Raw genomic sequence first — 21,048 nt, 5'->3', positions numbered from 1 at the left:
GCAGCATTATTCTGAATGGCGTGTTGCTTGTTTTGGCAGAGAGGAACTTCGCCCGTCCTTTACCGCGTCTGACGACAAACGGACTCTAAAGCCAGCAACGTTGGCTTTTCACTCCCTCTTCACTTCACGGGTAATAGGGTGTGAAATCAAACCCTACTGCGTTAAAACTCACACAGGCCCTCATTTGAAAGTTCGGATTTGCGAAATTTCCACAGCTGCATCAAACTTGAAATTTTCCGTGCCTGCCTGAATCTCACTGGGTGTCCGTCCTTCCGCTCACTTCAAACTTGCTGGGAAATCCTCCGGGACCTCTTTAAAATTTGAATTGAAAGCATGTCGTGGTATTGATAAAGAACAACACCAAATCGCTTGGAAAGGTAATCGTGCTGGTAATTCGGTGTTTTATTTAACAGCAGCATTGTTTTGATCAATCAAGAATGTGTGCTATCAATCCAAGAAATCAAACCGTCTCCCATTTCGTCCACTCTACATTTCTTTCATCTCTCGGTTTATGTTAAGCTGAGGCCACAGACTAAAACGCAACGGAAGCTGTGAAGGAACAGGTAACTTACTCACGATGTCAGTACGGCACTCATTGATACACCTGCATCACGGCTGTCTCGGTTACTTAACGAATCCAAACACCACGCACACAAAATTGTAAACGTTACTTTGCCTATGTTCTTACCAGGAACACCAATAACGGCAATGATCAAGTAAAATATTTTCCTGACACTGTAAAATGTGGCAAGCATGTTGTACGAGAATTAGTCTTCCAGCTGCCCATGATCTCTCTAAAGAAATCTCTGAGCCGATGCATATCCACGGCCATTAATTTATACCCTGATGCGTTTCCGCTCCAACACATTGAGAGTTCAATATCGTTCAAGCAAGATATCTCTTTTAACAACTGGGGAAACACAACATTATGTCATTCGAGTTAAATCCCAATTGTAAACACCGTTTATGCCGAAATTGCTACATCTCAAAGACGAAGCAATAACCATCCGAGGTCAGTGCATGTTGTTGCGAAACACTCCCAGAATCACCTCTCGATTTCAATTTTGATTCTTGTTGAAGTTGTCCATTACTCTTCTTCACCGAACCTGTCATCATACTCCAATACCACACTGTCCTCAAAAGGATGAACTGTTGCGCTGTGGAATTGTCTTCGGTTATAGATTATGGAAATGACTCCAATAGAAAGTAAAACAAAAGAACGGGTAGTTCGTATGGCACTGTAGTTTCCTGTAAACTCTCAAGTGAATGGAGCATCCAGTCCTACGCAGACCTTAAACGAATAAACCCGGAAAAGCAATTGAGATGCATGCAGTTGCTGGAATAATAAACCAGCACCCATCAAAAGCCACACCAGTGAATGAACCTAAATCTACGACCATATGGAAGACCCTCGAATTGGTGCATATATTAAACTGACAAAGCATCTGCGATAATCGAAATTGCTCCAAACAGTCGATGCATATCTCAAAGATTTGCAAATGAACACAAATAATGACGTTGCTGTGTGAGGGATATCGTCTTATTTGATATATTTCACCACTTGAACTGCACTCTCCCGCAACTGGAATACTACATACACTTGTTGTTTCCCCTTTTGTACAACATCGATGTGGTTATAAATAGAGCGATCTGTCTGGAGTGCACGCAAACAAAGCCCTTTATTGTACCTCTGTACATGCGACAATAATAAACCAATAGGTCGTCAGTTAAGTGATAAAATTTATCAGTTTGTAAGATGGGCAGAGCAAGGGCAGGTGTACATCAGTATTGATGAACGTGCTGATTACCCTTCATGGACGAATAAAGCGAGGATATTCACAAGGAGCAGTGGGGTTCTCGGGAGTGCTGATGTATAGAAAGACACCGTCATGGAGGTTTCAAGGAATCTTGAAGGTACCAATGCGAATTGGGTGTTCAATGCATTCCCTATACTTGCAGGGAAGGTCATGGCACAATAATATAAAAGAATGGTTAGCCTGGAGTAACTTCTGTGGTTCTCAGAAAAAATAAGGACGTGATTTCACTGTAAGGATGCAGAGGAGATTCACCAGGTAGGTACACACGATAGAGTATTTAGATATCACGAGAGAAGCTTGAGTTGTATCCTTGAAGAACATGAGTTATACGGGGTTTACATAGATGTTTACAAAATTATGAGCAGAATACGTGAGTGCTAGTGTGAAACATTTCTCCATAGCAGGTGTATCTAATAAGAAGGGCATAGGTTATGGGTAACTGCAATGTTCAGTGTAAGTTAAAAGATTTGTCCTTGTTCATTTCATGCTCATGTAATGGAGTGAAGCAGCGATTCACTTGCATTTCTTCCAGTCTAATGCACAGCATGCGGTGTTCACAATATTGTCTCTCCTACATTAGAGAAACTAAACGCAATGTGGGTGATCGCTCTGCGGAACACAGACGCTCAGTCAGCTCGTTTGATCCTTAGCTACGAGTTGATTAACACTTCAATTTTTAATCCGATTACATTCCGAATATTTTTTTTCTGTTCAGGGCCAACTCCACCGCGACCGTGAAGCACAAGATATATTAGAGGAACAGAATTTTTCTTCTGATCTGTCTTAATCAATCTACATATGGTCTTTGTACTACTCCCACTCCAACTCTGATTTGAAAAGAGGAGCGCTTACACTCTTTACCCTTTTCGGAAGATGGGTGCTCATTTTCCCCCAAATATTATTCTTTACTGGGTGACATCTTAACAACAATTTCTGCTTCTAGTTTATATTTTATAACAATCTCTATCATGAGGATAACGGTGGTAAATCTAATTGGGTTAAAATATTCATGTCATAACGTACCAATGTGTGCGTCACAAGCTTTGAGTGACCACGTGTCCAGCGCCGAGCTTGAGTTATCATTCGGATGGGATCACCTGTAAGGAATGCCTTTCTGAGGTGCAAATATAATCTGTAGAAAGCCTGTCCATCTGACAATCTCTCCCATTGTAAACGTGTAACCGTGCCCATAATGTCTGCCTGTTCCCGTGCACAACGTGTATCTCTCCTTGGATTGGTACTTGGTCATTGGTTTATTATTCTCACATGTACCATAACACAGTGAAAAACCTTGTTGAAAGGGTTCGCAGGAAACAGAAGAAAAGTTTCAAGGGAAGGACGCGACCAGAGCTGGCGAGTTCAAAGAAAGCAGGAAGCGGAGGGTGGACGGGGACCGGGTACTGTAGACAAGATCAGTAAATGGAGAACTAGAAGGCGAGACTCCGTGAGTGGACGGGAAGCGGGAACGGGGCATTCGTAGGGTGGACGGGGAGCGGTAACCAGAGACTCGGTTAGTTGACGAGGAGCTGCGACAGGAGACTCGGTGGGTGGAGCGGGAGACGGAACAGGAGTCCGGAGAGCGGAAGGGACGCGGGAATCGGAGACTGATCAGGGGATCTGGAACCGGAGAGCCGGAGGGAGGGTCGGGAACGGGAATCAAAGACTTGGTGGGTGGAAGATAAGAGGGACGCGGGGACTCTTGCGGATTGACAGGCAGAGTGTACCGGAGAAAGTGTGTGGACGGGGTGTAGGATCTAAGGTCTTGGTGGGTGGATGGGGAGAGGGAACCGGACAGTCGGTGGGTGTACGGGGAATGGGAACCGGGACACGGAGGGAGGGCGAGGGATCGGGCACTGGTGACTCTGTGGGTGCACCGGGAGGATGAAAGGGGGACACGGTGGGTGGACGGGGAGAGGGAACCGGAGACTCAGTGTTTGGAAAGGGAACAGGGGATTCGGTTGGTGGACGGCGAGCGGAAACCGGGGACAAAGTGAGTTGACAGGGGAACGGAGACTCGGTGGGTGTACGGGGAGTAGGAACTGGGGACTGCACTAATCGCATAAGCATCGATGTCCATCGGTGCCTCGTCCACTCAAGTGCCTGTTTGAATGCCTCTTAAATGCAGTGATTGTCCCTGACGCCGCCGCCTACTGTGGAAGATACAAGACATTTCCGTATGTAGAGAAACTTTCCTCGCCGATTCCCTTTAAGATTCTTTCGTCTCATCTTCAGCCAACCCCCTCATCTTCTTGAATTTCCAGTGTTGGAAAACGATTTCCCATCCACCCACCGGGTCTCCGCTCTCCCCGTCTACTTCGTGTGAAAAGTTTATCCCCTCAGATCCTCCTTGAACCCCTCATAGATTCACACAGCATGGAAGCAGGCCCTTCGGCCCAACTCGTCCATGGAACTGTGTTGCCCAGCGAGCTTGTCCCATCCGCCCGAGTTTGGCCCATTTCCCGCTAAACCTGTCATCTTCGTGTACTTGTCCAGATGGCTTTTAAAAGTTGCTTATCATCTCGGCTCAGCCACTATTGGAGCTCATACCAAACGCATACCACCCTGGGGGTGAAAAAGCTGCCACTGATCTCCCTTTTAAAACTCTCGCCTCTGATCTTCAACCTATGCCCTCTTGTTTTTAGCACGCACTCCCTGTGAAAAAGACCATGTACATTTACCCTGTCTATGCTCCTTCGTAATCTTACATTGTTCTATCAAGTCACCCCACTATCTCCGAAATTCCAGCGAATAAAGTCCCAGTCTACGAAACCCCTCCTTGCAAATCAGGCCACTAGTCCAGGCAATATCCCGGTAAAACTTTACTGTACTCTTTCCAGTTTAATTACAACTTTCCTTTCAAGGGGTGATCAAAACAGGACACAATATTCCAAGTGCGTCCTCACCAACATCATATATATGTTTTAAATAACTTCCCAACTCCTGTACTCATTGCTCTGGCTGATGAAGGCCAGCGTGTCAAAGGCGTTTTTTTACCACCCTGTCAACCTGTGACATCGTTTTCAGTGAACAATGCACCTGCAATGTCTGGTCCTTCAGTTCCATAACACTCCCCATGGTCCAGACCATTGCAATGGCGAAGGTGCTGGGGAGGATGAAAGGCCTGAAGGTGGATAGGACACGTGGGCCAGATGGATTACACCACAGGGATCTGAAAGAGGTCGCTGAAGGTATTGTGGGGGCATTAGCAGTGATCTTTTAAGAATCACTGCAGTCAGCAAACGTCCCAGAGGAAAGCACAATCGCAAATGTGACACCGCTGACACAAAGAAGGAAATCAAAAGGCAGAAAATTATTGTCCGTTGAGCCTGACCTTGGTGTTTGATGAGATTACAGAGTCCAACATTAAGGATGAAATTTCGAAGTATATGATAAAATCGGACGAAGTCAGCAGGGGTTCCGTCGGAGAGATCTTCCCCGACATATCTGTTTGAATTCCTTGAACAAGTAACAAGCAGGTTAGACGAAGGAGTGTCTGTGCATGTTACTTACCTGCGTTTTCAGAAGCGTTTGACAAGGTGCCGCACACACAGCTGCAAAACAAGATAAGAACCCATGATGTTACAGCTTGCCTGACTGGCAGAAATCAGAGTGTGGCGAAAATGTGGTAATTTTCGGGATGGCTTCCGGTGACTGGTAGAGTTCCGCAGTGGTCAGTGCAGGGACTGTAGTTTCTCACTTTGTACGTAAACGATCAGGATGAAGGAACTGATGACATTCTGGCCAAGGGTGTAAACGATACCAAGATAGGTGGACAGAGATGTAGTTTCGCGGAGGCATGGCGTCTGCAGAAAGATTTGGGCAGATTCGGAGAGTGGCAGCAGAAGTGACAGATGGAATACAGCGCATGGAAGTCCGGGGTTATGGACATTGGAGGGAAGAATATGTTGGCTATTTTCTGAATGGGGGATAATTCAGAAATCACACATTCATTTGGAGTTGGGAGTCCTGGTTCAGGATTGCCTCAAGGTTAACTTGCAGATTGAATCGGTAGCAATAAAAGATTAATGCAATATTGGCCTTCATTTCGAGAGGGGCAGAAAGAAAAGCAACGATGCACTGATGAGGTTTTAGAAAGCGCTGGTCAGACGGCATTTGGCACATGGTGAGCAATTATGGGTCCCGTATCAAAGCAAAGATGAGCTGGACCTGGAGGCAATCCAGTGGGTGTACCCAAGAATGATGATAGGTCTGAAAGGCTTAACGTATTAGGACCGTTTTATGTCGCTCGGCCTGTGCTGGAGGGAGTTCAGAAGAATGAGGAGGGATTTCATTGAAACCTACCGGATACTGAAAGGAGAGTCTTGGATCCTTGGACAAATCCTCAGACGAAAGGGACGTCCCTTTTGAACTGAGACGAGGAGGCATCCTTTCAGTGTTGTCGGAAAAGGTTCTTCCGGGTGTCAAAGGAAGAGGAATCCGATTGACAGTCTTTAGATTTTAAAAAGAATTTATTTACATAGACAAACATGGGAACAGAATGAACGGGAACGGATGCACACTCACACACACGCACTCGAGTAATCGCGGAACGTGAGGGGAGTCGCAACTGGGGTGAAGTACATACACACAAACACACACACACACACACACACACACACACACACACACACACACACACACACACACACGGAGTGAACTAGTTACAAATAGTCAGGGAGAACTCAATACGGTGCCTGAATCCCCCTGCCTCTGGACAAGCAACGGCTCTATGCTACTGGGATTCCACTTAAAAAAAAACCCTAAGCCCCTGTGGACGCGCACACTCTTACCAGTGGTCCATCGACGTGGTTTTGACCTCGGCAGCAATCAAGAGAGGAAGAGCCACGCACATGTGACATTCTTTATAGTGCTGGAGAGCTGGGTGGAGCTAGCCCAGGTAATTCAACAAGTCCAATATCATGGCCAGGTATGAGAGGTGTGTCCGGGGAACAATGGTCAGGAGGGTGCTGCTAATGGCGGGGTGGAGCTAGACCCTGATTGACAGTGGTGTCACCTTCGACTAGTACTCTGTGGTGTCACATGACAGCCATGACCTTTCACGTTACATTCCACCCCTCGAATGTTAGACCACACGCCAATCATGGGAATAGGTATAACTAAGCTAACAACTACGCGTCCGTGTGCGGTCCTAATGGAAGGCAGACGTGGTTCTAATGATCTGACAGGCACAGCACAAAATACAAATAGCTATGACAACTAATACGATGGCGGTGGCCCAATGGACTATAATTGCTCACCATCCCCCCCAGAGACCCAAACAGCCACCAGTTTCCCCCTGAGGTGTCGTTCTGGAGGAGCTGGTCCCTTGCTTTTTGGATTTTATCCACTGAGTCCTGTATGTGTGCAGCCAGTTTGGTGATGTTGAGGGGCTCATCGGGAATAAAGGTACAACACTCCTTTACGACCACTGTACAGTTTCCACCTTCTGCAGCAAGTAGGTATTCCAGGGCCATCCGATTCTGAAGGGCTACCAGCCTGAAGGCAGCCAGCTCCGCTGTCGTCATACCAGATCCGTGGTATGTTGCAGTGAAATAATGTTTTCGTCCGCCATTGTCTGGAGCACGCTGGTCATCCGGATGAGTTCCCGGGACAGTCGGGCTGTTCCGTAGGTGGGAAAGTCTATCATCCAGAACCTCTCCGCCTCCGTGATGGCCATTTGTATGCTGTGCGCTCCCCGAGATCATCGAGGACGTGGAAATAGGGGACCACAAAGGTTGGAAAACAGCAACGGTACCAGCTCGTGGGGAGTCACGATAAGGCTCGGTTCACGCAAACCCAGTGGGTCCCGTTCAAGGTCCAGGGAGCCCACAGCTTAGCGACGCCGCCGGCTGTGGTCACTGAGGCCCCTGGGTACCAGTTGCTCTCGCAGTCACTGTAGCCGGCTGGAAAGGTGGAAATGTGGTCGTTCTGGAGTCTGCACCAGCATTCTTTCGGCTTACTCAGTGGCTGCGGGATGACTCTGAGGGTCGGGACTCGGGTGGAGGTCAAATTGTAGGAAGGGAAATATCAACTCCTGAAACACTCACCCCACCGTTAATCACTAGAAATGTTCTGTAATGGTGAGGGTAGTGGTGGGGGAACTACAATTGCCCCCCCCCCCCCAGAAACCGACATACCAAACCCGACAGGCGCAAGAAGTCTGTGTAAGTAGTTCATTTGGAGATCATCGAGGGGAATCGCTGTAGTGGTAGAGCTTCACCAGAGTGTACTGGCGTTCGGACGCAAATCCAGCAGTCTGATTGGTTGGAGGTGTGCGAGAATTAGTACGGTACACAGAGGAAGGTGTTATCAGGAGTCCCGATGACGATCACCGCAGTGATCAGAAGGAGTGATTTGAGTAGTGCCATCATCCTGTAAGGGGTGGGGATGGGGTGTTGAGGAGCAAACTTATTCTCGGCGGGTCAAGAATTGGGTATGAAGGTAAGATTAGTAAGTTCGACCCGAGACCGCGCACAACGACATATCCTTTCTGAGGGGGACGTTGTGGCTGTCGGACCCAGACCCTCCCGGAGACATCGGTCTCGCGGGGAACGAGGTCCTGCAAGTTGGCGAGCGAGTCAGATGGCGGGATAATGGAGACTCCCCCTGGGCCAGTGGGCCGTGTGTTGAGCTGATCGATGGAGTGCTGCAACACTCCCGACCACCGCTGCAGTGTACGGAAGGGCGTCAGCATGCGTATCGTTTCTTTCAGCAGGCCGTTCATTCTTTCTATCAGGCCCGATGCCCGGGGTTGGTAGGGGATATGAAACAGCCACGAGATCCCTGCCTCCGCTACCCAGTTTTGCACCTTGTCCCCCGCGAAGTATGAGCCCTGATCGGATTGTACTTCCCATGGGACTCCATATCTGGAGGAGAGGTATTGCAATCCTTTGATGGTGCTGTACTGGTCGGCCCTTTCACAGGGCACCGCCACCAGGACACTCAAGTATGCGTCCACCATCGTCAGGGCGTATTGATTTTTATTGTGGCGTGGGAGCGGTCCGACGTAATGTACTTGTCACACGCGACCCGCTCCCGTACCGCGACGAATGTGACCCAGTGGCGCCGCCTGCCAGCTTCGTGGTTTTACCTGCTGGCAGATGGGGCAGTTTTCAACAGTGGTCTTACACTGATCCACTGTGAGGGCGACCCCGAACTATTCTGCCCAGCGCCGCCTACCTTCAGCCCCGAGGTAACCGCTCTTCCTGTGTGCCCATGCAGCTAGGGCTCTGAGGTCAGGTTCATCCGGGGAAAAGGTAGCTCAACTTATCTGGGCAGCCAGGTCCACAGCGGCATTATGGATGGCCTGTTGGGTATTTTTATGTGGATGGGCATCCATGGAGGGGACTTATAAATGTCTCTGGGCGGCTTGGTCCCAGATATAGCGCCAGTGTTCCTGCCCCCAGAGGGAGCGCCCGTGAATTTCCCACCCCGTTTCGTGCCACCGTGCCATCCACACCGGCATACTGTTGGCTACTGTCCAAGTGTCTGTATAGGTGTGGACAGGCCCAGTGGTGTTTTGTTAAGTGAGTGCCACAGCCGCTAGCTTGGCCAACTGACGGGACTAACCCCTTTCTTCTTTTGTTAATGTTTTCCCCGTGGCGGGATGAAGTGCCGCCGCTTTCCAGTGCTGTTGCCCGTTTTTCCAGTGGCTGGAGCCGTCTGTGAACCAGGCGTGCAGTTTCTGTTCGGGGTCCAGGAAGTCGAAAGGTTAACCCCAGGATACGGGGGAGGGCGTGATCTCGGGTATGTCCGGGAGTGGTTCCTGGGACTGGGGGAGGACATGACCTGTTCTGGAGGCGGCTGACCCCTTTCGGATCGGGCTCGGCCCGGTCCGCTATATACCACTTCCACCTCTGGGTTAGGCCCTGTTTGTGTGTAGCTTTAGGGGACTTGACCCAACGTATAATGAGAAGACAGGGGCGAAGGACCACGGGGTCGCCACCAGCTTGGGGCTCGGTTGCGAAGAGCGCCAGGTATCAGGCTAGCAGCTGGCGCTCGCAGGGGCTATAACACGTGGCGGCCCCCGACAGTGACTTGGTCCAGAAGCCGAGCGGGACTCTGCGCCCCTGGACCTTCTGCCAGAGGCTCCACTCGGCCACCGACCTGCTAGCCGAGACCTTCAATTCGAAGAGGACACCGTTCTGGCGGGGGGCCAGGGGCAGGGCTTGTTCACCGCCTGTTTGGCTGCTTCAAAGGCGGCCTGCTGTTCTGGCCCCCACGAGAAAGTGGCTTTCTTGCGGGAGATCTTATAAAGGGATCTCAGGATTATGGTCAGGTGAGGGATGTCTTGCCGCCAGTAGCCAAGGAGACCAACGAAACTCTGGGTGTCCGTCTTGTTAGTGGGGACAGCAAAATTTAAAATCTTGTTCCTCGCAGTCTCAGCGATGTCTTACCTGCCTGGGTGTCACTGTATATACGTTTTGGGCTGGGCCTTGTACCTTTTCCATATTAATGGCCAACCCCGCTCCTTGAGAGAGGATATTAACATTTCAAGAGCCTCCTAGACAATAGCCTCCGAAGGCCCCTGTAGAGTACGTCATCGATATAATTGTTTTTAGGGGTTGGCTTGCAAGTCCCGTGAGATTAACCCATGACAAATCGTGGCGCCGTGGATGTACCTTTGTGGTTGGCGTTGGAATGTATATTGCCTCCCATTCCAGGTGAATGCGAATTGGTCCTGGGAGGTCTGGTGGAAGGGGATGGAAAAAATGCATTAGCCAGGTTACCGCTGCATTCCACAGTTTGTCTGGGCGGCGTGCAATATTCTCCACCAATGTAACGATGTCGGGTACTGCGGACGCGATTTGTGGGGGCGGAGGGAGGCCTTGTTCAATTGCCGGTAGTCCACCGTCATTCGCCACGTCCCGTTCCTTTTGCGGACGGGCCAGACGGTGCTATTAAAAGGGGAGGCTGCGGGTCTGATGACTTCCTCCCGCAGCAAGGCTTGGACGACCTTTGTGTTGTCTTGGTGTCCCCCCGGCACCCTATACTGCCGAATGCAGAAGACCATGTGGGGCGGGGGGGGGGGGGGCGCCAAGAACCGGTTCCCACTTGGCTACCCCGACTACCACCGCATCCCGAGCGACTCCAAATGTGAACTTGCCCCGGTTGGTGTGTCGGGACTGTCCCTTTAGGACATTGATCCCCAATATGCATTCAGGAGAGTCTGTGATTAAAACAGTCACAATTCGAGGAGGTTAGTTCCCGTTGGCCATGCGGACCTTCACTTCCATCGCGGGCAAAAGGGAAATCCCAACCCTTTTCTCTGCATCTGTGCCCCCTTCCACACAGCGGCGTTCCCCGGGGCGATGGTGTGCTGGGCACTCGTGTCGAGGAGTGCCATCCACCTCTGCACATTCCCCTTTCTCCAGTGTATCTTTACGGGTATAGGTGGCCTCAGGTCCCCCGCGCGCGGGAGGGTCATGGAGCAGACGCGCTGCGGCCTTCATCTTATGGGAGAGGGTGGAGGCCTGCCACCCCGTGGGTAAGGGTTCCTGCTGGCGGAAATAGGATATTTCTTGTCACAGCAGGTCCCGGAGCTGAGCCCTGAGTGCAGGGAAGGCTGTTTCAGGTGGGCGAGGGGCGGAGGCAGTATCAGTATTTGCTGGGCAACCCATGTGGTCCAGCGGTTGTGGGTGCTGCTTTTGTCCGAATTGTTCCTGGGGTGGTCATGGGTCTTCCCCCGGCCGGGCTTCCCCCCGCAGAGCTCTTTCCACCACGGGTGGAGACAGGTGGTCCAGACCCCGTCTATGCTGGCGCGGTCCACCTCTGCGCGCCACAGGTTCCTGCTGATTGCGCGTAGGACGAGGTGTCGTGTCTCCAGCCCTCGTCTCCGCTCTACGGACCTGGGTGGGCGTCCCCCGCTGCATGTACTCCAGCCCTTCCAGGAGATTGATGGCTTCCCGTACGGTCTTCCCATTAGGAGGTTCCATGAGGGGCAGGACCATTGGCCTAAAGTCGGGTCGCGCAGTGGCGACCAGATACTCCGCTAGCGCGCTGGTCGCCCTGGTGTGCTCTGAACGCTCAAGGACACCGGCCCTGTCATAGGTGCCGGTCACCAGTGGCCATTTCCGGATGACCCTGGTGCCCTCACTGACCGGGTTCCACTGCCGTTGCCCGAATAACTCCCACTCGAAGAGGGTAGGGTACCGGACCCTCAGGTAAGTCGCTACTCAATCCCACAGGATAGCGGTGCCCCCAATCCCTCCAGGTGGCGCCGGCATGGCGTTATTAATGCTCTGTTGACAAGACAAGCTCCCGAGGGCGCTCACTTCCTGGTGAGAGAATCTCGCGTTGGTGGGCCACTCATCCCACAGTCAGGCAGCCATGTGGCCAGCTGTTCGCCCGACCGCTGGCGGTACCGATCCGCTGGGAGCGTTTCTTGACTGAGAAATCCCGAGTCTGTGTGGCCTCGGAGGGACCGCTGTCACTTGCCCTGCGGGTGCCTCACTCTGACTCTCCTCTCCTCTGTGGCGGGCCAGGGACAGCGTGACGACGGATCAAGCATGCAGGGGTTCGTGTGCGTAAGGGGAGGGCGGGTGTGATGGGATTCAGGCTCTTCGGGTACCCCTTCCTCATCATTGTCCATCCATATGTCTCCATCTCCCAGCCATCCGTCCAGCTTGTCGCCGCGCTGGACCAAGGAGTGATTTTGAACGGGTGTGGCTGCCAGCCAAACCTGAGGGCGGCCTGCGCCTTCTGCAGCTGAATCAACCTGCAGGCGACCTCAGTACCTCTGGTCTCGAGGTCGTTGTCTCGGGTCTGGGCAGTCTGAACTGCCTACTGCAGCGTGCATCACCGCTGCTGGAGCGTCTCTATATCCCTTTCCTTCTGGAGACATGTGCTCTGCAACTGGCTAGTAATCCCAACCTGGCGCCTCAGGAGCGACGCCAGGAGCCAGAAAGCACCCCTTTGACTCTCTTTGGCTCTGGAGAACCCCGACTTCTGGAGGTGCCCCAGTTTCTCACCACGTGGATCTAAGTGCTCAGCCCTGTCCACTGGCCTACCGTGGTCTGCCAGCATGCTGGCCAAGCTCCCAAATCCCTCACCCTCATCAGTCCACCCGGGGATCCTATCCTCAGTGCCTCCACTGGCCTTCTTCCTCTGTTCCAAAACATGTTTCAACGCTTCTATGTCGAGCCAAGATCTTTAAGGCCCTGCTTGCAGCGCCAAATGTTGGAAGAAATGTTCTTTGAGGTCTCAAAGGACAAAGACTCTGGGCACAGTCTTTGGAGTTTAAAACTGATGTATTCACAAAGACAAACGCGGAACAGAATGAACGGGAACGGCATCAAACTTGCACACACACACACACACACACACACACACACACACACACACACACACACACACACACACACACACACACACACACACCCCAAATTGGTTATAAATGATCAGGGAGAAACAATACAATGGCTGACCCCCATGGCTCAGTGGACGCATCGGCTCTACGCTCCCGAGAATCTACCTGGGACGCTCCTACCGCCTGTGGAAGAGCACACTCTTACTAATGGCCTCTTCGGCGTTGTTTCGATTCCTGAAGCAATCAAAATAGAGCGAACCACGCACATGTGGCATTCTTTATTGTGCTCTACGGCTGGATGGAGCCAGCCCGGGTAATTCAAACAATCCAATGATTCACGGCCAGGTACAAAGGTGTGCACAGGAGCCAATGGTCAAGGATGTGTAATGGATGGGTGGAGCCAAACCTTGTTTGACAGTCGTGTTGCTTTCGACCATGTGCTCAATGGTGTCACGTAACAGAAATGACCTTACACACTACACCCTCCCGCTCGCTCCCCTCTTCCTCGCTTCCCCTCACCACTCCCCCCTTCCCGACTCTTCACTCCCCGACACTCCACCCTCTTCTCCCCCTCCCTCACTTCTCTCTCCGCTCCCTCCCACTCCCTTCCCAGCCACCGTCACTCACTCTCTCTCACACTCCCCTCTCTCTCTCACTATCATTCTCTCTCTCTTACTCTCTCCGTCTCTCTCTGTCTGTCTCTCACACACACTCCCTCATTCTTTCACACTCTCTCCCTTTCTCTCCCACTCTCTCTCTTCTACTCTCACTCACACTCTTTCCTTCTCACACTCTCCCTCTCACACTCTCCCTCTCACATTCTATCACTCCCTCCCTCTATCTCTCCTTCTCTCTCACCCTCCTGCTCCATCTCTCCCTCTCTCACTCACACACTCAACCTATCATACTCTCTCTCACTTTCTCTCACTTTCTCTCTATCTCACCCTCTATCTCCCTCCCTCACCCCTCACACTTTCACCCTCCCCCTCTCACATTCCCTCACACACACTCCCTCTCTCCCATACTCCCTCATACACACACACTCTCCACTCCACACTCCCTCCCTCACACAGTCTCTCCCTCTCACACTCTCTCCCCCCACACTCTCCCTCTCACACACACTCCCTCCCACACTCTCTCTCTCACTCGCTCACACCCTCGCTACCCTCACACTAAATCCCATTCACTCTCTCTCCCTCTCACACTCTCCCTCTCACAGTCTCTACCTTTCCCTCTCTCTCTCAGTCTCTCATTTTCTCTCTCTCACCCTCTCAACCTCTCACACTCTCTCACCCTCTCACCCTCTGCCTCTCACACAGAACGGCAGCCTGGAGCGAGTGGTTGATTGGATCTTCATCCCATCGATGACATTGACGCGGAAGCAGCCACGGACCTGTTTGAGGGGCGCTCGGCGGTTGGCGCTGTCTCGCAATACATGCCCACAGGACCCAAGATCCGCGACGGATAGGGCAATGAATAACTGATGGTATTTACGTTGTCTCCTTGTGTGTATGTGTGTGTGTATACTCTCGCCTGGTGTGTAAACAACCCTCCCCACCATCCCCCTGTGTACTGGTATCCAGTGTGAAAACAGACCCCTCCCTACCGTTCCCCTGTGTACTGGCGTCTGGAATGTACACACCCGTCCAAACCGACACCCTGTCTGCTGGTGTCTGGTGTACACACACCTCTCCCCACCGTCCCCCTGTGTACTCGAAGCTGGTGTGTACACACACCTCCCCACCGACTGCCTGTATACTGATGACCGGTGTGTACACACACCGCCCAACACGATCCCCTGTGTACTGGTGTTTGGTAGGTAAACAAAACTCCCCACCGTCCCCCTGCGTATTGGTGTCTGCTGTGTACACATCCCTTCGCAATGTCCCCCTGTGTATCGGTGTCTGTTGTCTACACCCCACTCCCCAAGTTCCCCTGTGTACCGTTGTGTGTACACACAGTTCCCCACGTTCCACCTGTGTCCTGGTGTGTGGTGTGTACACGCCCCTCCATCCGTCCTCTGTTTACCGGTGTCTGGTGTGTACACACACCTCCCCAACGTCCCCCTATGTACTGGTGTCTGGTGAGTACACACCCCTCCCTTCCGTCCATCTGTGTACTGGTGTCTGGGGTGTATACACCCCTCCCTTTCGTCCACCTGTGTACTGCTGTCTGGTGTTCGCACACCTCTCCCAACACCGCCTGCCTGTGGACTAGTGTCTGGTGTACACACACCTCTCCCAACACAGCCTGCCTTTGTATCCACGGACCGTCCCACCCACTGATACGTGTTTCCTCCTGCAGAGTACCAGCTCTTTGCCTTCATCAGTCAAATGGATACCTCGGCAATGTGTGGGCACTACGTGTGTCATATCTGGAAGGAAGGGAGGTGAATGCGCTCAATCCCACCACTCGTCCATCGCTCCCACCCTCTCTCTCCCCACCTTTCTCACCTCCCCTCCGTCCCACTCTGTGTCAGTGCACCCTTGTTGTCATCCTGCTTTTTGGCTACGTTCTCTCCCCATCACACTCTCCCTCTGCTCTGCACCTTTCCCCTCTCCCCTCTCCCTCTCTCCCCATCGCACCCCTCCCTCTAAGAAGCACATCTCCCTTTCCATCTCCTTCTCTCCAGATCAATCTCCTCCCTATTATCTACACCTCTCTCTCTCTATCCCCTCCCTCTCTCCCCATCACACCCTCCCTCTGCTCTACCTCTCTCCCTCTCTCCATCAAACCCTCCCTTTGGTTTATACCTCTCCCTCTCTCCCCTCCCCTTTCCCAATCGCACCTTCTCTCTGCTCTACACATCTCTCTCCGGATCACACCCTACCTCTGCCTCACACCGCTCCATCTATCCCCTATGTCTGACTCTCAAGCACTCTCCTCCCTCTGCTCTACACCTCTCCTCACCTCCCCCTCCGTCTCTCCCCATTGCATTCCTTCCTCTGCTCCTCCCTCTGCTCTACACCTTTCCCCTCTCCCTCTCCCCATCACACTGTCCCTCTGCTCTACATCTTTCCCTCTCTCCATCACACTCTTCCCTCTGGTCTAACCTCTCCGTCTACCTCTCTCCCCATCGCACTACTCCTTCTGATCTCCCTCTCTCCATCACTCTCCTCCCACTTCTCGACACCTCTCCCCCTCTCCCCATCACACCCTCGCTCTGCTCTTAACCTCACTCTCTCTCCCCTCTCCCTCTCTCCCTATCGTACCCTGCCAGTGCTCTGCTCCTCTCCCTCTCTCCCCATCGCACTCCTCCCTATCTTCACCTCTCCCTCTCCCCCTCTCCCTCTCCCCATTGCATTCCTTCCTCTGCTCCTCCCTCTGCTCTACACGTCTCCCTCTGTCCACTCTCTCTCTCCACATCGCACCCTACCTCTGCTCTACACCTCTCCTTCTCGTCCCATCACTCTCCTCGCTCTGCTCTACACCTCCCCCTCTCCCCTCTCTTTCCAATCATACTCCTTCCTCTGACCTTCACCTCTCTTTCTCATCCCCTCCCTCTCTCCCCATCACACTCCTGCCTCTGGTGTAGACCTCTCCCCCTCCCTCTACCTCTGTTCCCATTTCACCCTCCCTGTGATCAATAACCACCCCCTCCCTCCCTCTCCCAATGTTCTCCTCCCTCTTCTCTACACATCTCGCTCTCTCAAACACACTCCTCCCTTTGCTCTGCACTCCTCCCCATCGGACTTCTGTCTCTGATCTACCCTGTCCTCATTTCCCCTCTCCCACTGTCTCCATCGCACTCCTCCCTCTGCTCTGCACCTCTCCGTCTCTGCCCATCATTCTCGTCCGTCTGATATACACCTCTCACTCTCCATTATCTCTCTCTCCATCGCACCTTCCGTCTGCTCTACGCCTGTCCCTCCCTTCCTCTCTCACCATCACTCTCCTCCCACTGCTCTGCGCCTTTCCCTCAATCCCCATCATTCTCGTCCCTTTTCTACACCTTTCCTTCTCTCCCCTCTCCCTCTCGCCACAAAGCACTCTGTTTGATCTACACCTCTCCCTTTCTACCACTCCCTTCCTCCCCATCGCACCCTCCCTCTGATCTCCACCTCTCACTTTCTCGCCATTACTCTCCTCCTTCTGCTCTGCACCTCTCCCTCTCTCCCCATCATCCTCTTCCCTTTGGATCTAAACCTCTCCCCCTCCCTCTCCCCATCATACTCCTCCCTCTGATCTACACTTCTGCCTTTATCCCCATGGCACTCTTTCCCCTTACCCCCTCCTCTATCTCTATCTCTTTCCCTCCTCTCCACAAGTGGGTGATAATCAATGATCAGAAATCATGTGCTTCAGAATATCCGCCCCGGGAAATGGGCTACATCCGCTTCTACCGAGGATTCACGATCTAAGGTACCTCCAGCTACTTATTTATTCTACAGACCCAGCAGAAAGACTGGCATCGCCAGAGACATGGGAAGTGTGGGGTATGTGGGGGGGGGGGGGAGGGAGAGGGGAGGGGTGTTCACTTTTTAACTTTGGAAAGAAATGTGTGAAACAGGATCAGTGTCGGGACGGTGCGGTCGGTCTTAGTGTCCGGAACAAAGGGCGACTGCGATGGGGGAGACTCAGTTGGACCACACTCAGGAAAGAGATCGGATAACCAGTCCTGGGGGGAAGATTATTAACAGACGGACCACTCTGAGAGAGATTAGATAGTGGTCTCGGGGGAAGTTGTTACCAGACGGACAAAACTGAGTGCGGAGGCTGTTTGAAACTGCTAGTATCAGGGCGGAGGTAACACTTGATGGTCCCCACTGTGGAGATGGATCAGGATTACTGGTACAAGGGCAGAGTTAGCACCGGACCGTTCCCCACTGCAAAGGGGGATCGAAACTACTGGTCCCAGTGAGGAACTTCTACCTGACCTGTCGCCACTGCAGAGGTTGACGGGGCCATTGGTCTCAGGGTGTAGCCTGCACCGGACGGTTCCCACTGTGGAGGAAGATGTGACCATCGGTCCCAGGTTGGGGCCTGCACCGGACGGTCCCCGGTTGGGGCCTGCACCGGACGGTCCCGACTGCGGAGGCAGATCTGACGATCTCTCCCGGGGGGGAGCCTACACAGAACGGTCCTCACTGCGAAGGCAGATGGGACCATCGCTCCCAGGGCGGAGCCTGCACCGGGCGGTGCCCACTGCGGAGGCAGATGGAACAAACGGTCCCAGGCTGGAGGCTACACCAGAGTGTCCCCACTGCGGAGGGAGAAGGGGCCTTCGGTCCCAGGGTGGACCTTACACCTGACGGACCCCACTGCGGAGCGGGATGGAAACATTGTGAAAATATTACAAGTGTCGCTGTGATGGTCGTGATGTCACGAAACTGGGACAATCTGCCCGGGGCTGACACCTGGGAGATCAGGCTGTGAGTGGGGAGCTGAACCTGGACCGGGGGCACTGCGGCCGCCTCTGGGTTGTGCTCATCGGTGGCGGGCGGCTTTACGAATCAACTGAAGCATTGAGGTGACCGGAGATTTCACCGCGCTATTCACTTGCTCCCTGAACTTTGACTGAGTCACCACGTAAATAAATGCGGTCGTGCAGCTGCTGACATTTCTCAGCAAAAACCCAAGTTGGTTGAAGATCAGCTGGGAGTCATTGAAATCAGCTCCTGTTCCTGAGATCTGAGAATAGACGAATTCTGCAACATTCGTCAGCCACAAGAGGATGAAGCTTCCGGAGAGGGTGAAGAGTAAAACCATAGACCTCCTCCTGCTCTCCATCTCTGGGTCACGGCGGTTCTCCCCCTTACTCTGACCCCTCAGCCCCTCACGAACCCGACTGACCACTAAGATGTGCCGGACTGTCAGAGCGTTGAGCAGGAGAATTACAGCGAAAGGGAACAGCGGAGTTAAAACCGTGTCGAACCAGTCAGTGTAATAGCTTTCCATTGATACACAGAACCAAGGCACGTTATCAATTATCTATCCTGGTTCCTCTGTGAAGTAGCGGGGAACGTTTTTCAAACACAGCAGAACGCAAGTTGTTGCCAGAACCACAGCCGCAGTTTTCCCGGTAGAATATTCTGTTTTCAGCTTCTGGGAACAAATGGCGACAAACCGATCAAAGGTGAAAGTGACGGTGAACCAGACAGAACAGTCTGTCGTTGTGTACATCACTGAACGAATAACGCTGCACACAGGAGTGATGTCCAAAAAAATCATCGGAAGGTAATGATAATTGATCTGATACAAAATGACATAAATGACAATGTAGATCCGCCATAGCCATGGCCACCAGGTAGCGAGTGGTGCACGTGGAGAAGCCGCACTTTTCCCGGGACAGGATCACAATCGCCAGTAAATTCACTGGAGAAAAAGAAGAGATCAGACACTAGGCATTACCAATGGCATTCTCAGGGTCTGAACACCGGCCCTGGTTTTAGCTGAGGATCAGGAGTGTTGGTAGTCGGTATGTGGCTGCATATCTGATAACATCAGACAGGGATCCAACCGTGTCCAACCTGAGTACGTCAGTGGTGAGGTGATAAGGTGAAGGGTGGCTAAACGGCGGGAAGGAAATGAGATGCTGTCCGCTGCAAGAGCTGTAATAAATGTTCCAAAAAATAATCCTGGTTACAGTCTCTTCTGGAACCGGTAGCACAGATTTAACCGCATCCAGCCGTGTGTAACCACATTCTGGAAACTCAGCATCTGATGGGACAGAGGAAGGTTTCAGGGCGAAGGCAGGGACAACTTAATAGCCGGCAGAAGAGTGGCCCCGTTGATAGATTAATTCCACAGTGAGATCAGTTCGATAATGACACTCCAGTAGATCCGGGGAAACTTGTTCCGGTGATCGGACCCAATAATTGACCAAGAACAGTGGAATCCGAGCGTGAAAGACTCCAGCGTATGGTGTGTCCACGGGATCAGTTGTTCTCTCTGATAAATAACTCAGTAACAGTGAACTTCACAATATAAAACCCTCCCAGTCACACCTTCCCGGAGAGCAGCCTGATCCGAGCACTGGTACAACTCTGGGCAAGATGCCACTATTAAGGCAAGAACAACGGTCGATTGGATCCCGTGAGTTAGAGCAAGAATAGGTTTCGTTTCGGTTGTCAGAAAATGAGAAAAAAAACAGAATATTAAATTGACAAGATCGGCATCACTGATGTATTTTTGTACAAGGATCATCAATAACTGTCATAAACAGGCAGACACAGGTTAACACGCGCAGATACAAAACATGAATTACTCTGCTCACTTACCAGGAACTCCAATGACAGTAATGATCACGTACATAATTTTCACCACACTGTAGAACCTTTCTCTGCCCATTTTTTTCTGCCCAGCGATGAGCACCCGTGTGCGGCAAGTAATCTCTCGGAATGTAATGATGAGACAGAGCACTCCAGGGATTTTATACAATTTAGCGATCTCCTCGGGAACAGGTAGATTTCAACAGAGATAAAAATATAGACTTAAATGATTAACCCTCCAATTACGTCAGTCAAGTAAATTGCCCGCTGTGACAGGTTGTGATAAAAGAAACATATTTATTTATTAGTCACATGTACATCGAAACACACCGTGAAATCCTTTTTTTGTGTCACTGACAATGTCCTGGGGCAACCCGCAAGTATCACCACTCGTCCGGCGCCAACATAATCTCAGCTCCTAACCTGTACGTTTTTGGTATGTGGGAGGAAGCCGGAGCACCTGGGGGTAACCCAGCAGACGCGGGGAGAACGTACAATCTCCTTACAGACAGCGGCCAGAATTGAAGCCGGGTCGCTGACGTTGCAATAGCGTTATGATAATCTCTGCACTACCGTGCCGTCATTTCAGTGAATCAATTAAGATACTGCAAAGAATGGAAATTGTTGACGGTACCGAAGGATGAGAATTGGTAGAGGCATTGTTCCAGCAAAGGGGATATTGTTTCAAACACCATCATACCCAACTCTGCAC

This window comes from Pristis pectinata, chromosome 34 (assembly GCF_009764475.1).
Source record: "Pristis pectinata isolate sPriPec2 chromosome 34, sPriPec2.1.pri, whole genome shotgun sequence".
Taxonomy (NCBI): Eukaryota; Metazoa; Chordata; class Chondrichthyes; order Rhinopristiformes; family Pristidae; genus Pristis; species Pristis pectinata.
The sequence above is the reverse complement of the archived record's forward strand: the minus strand, read 5'-3'. Positions refer to the sequence as shown.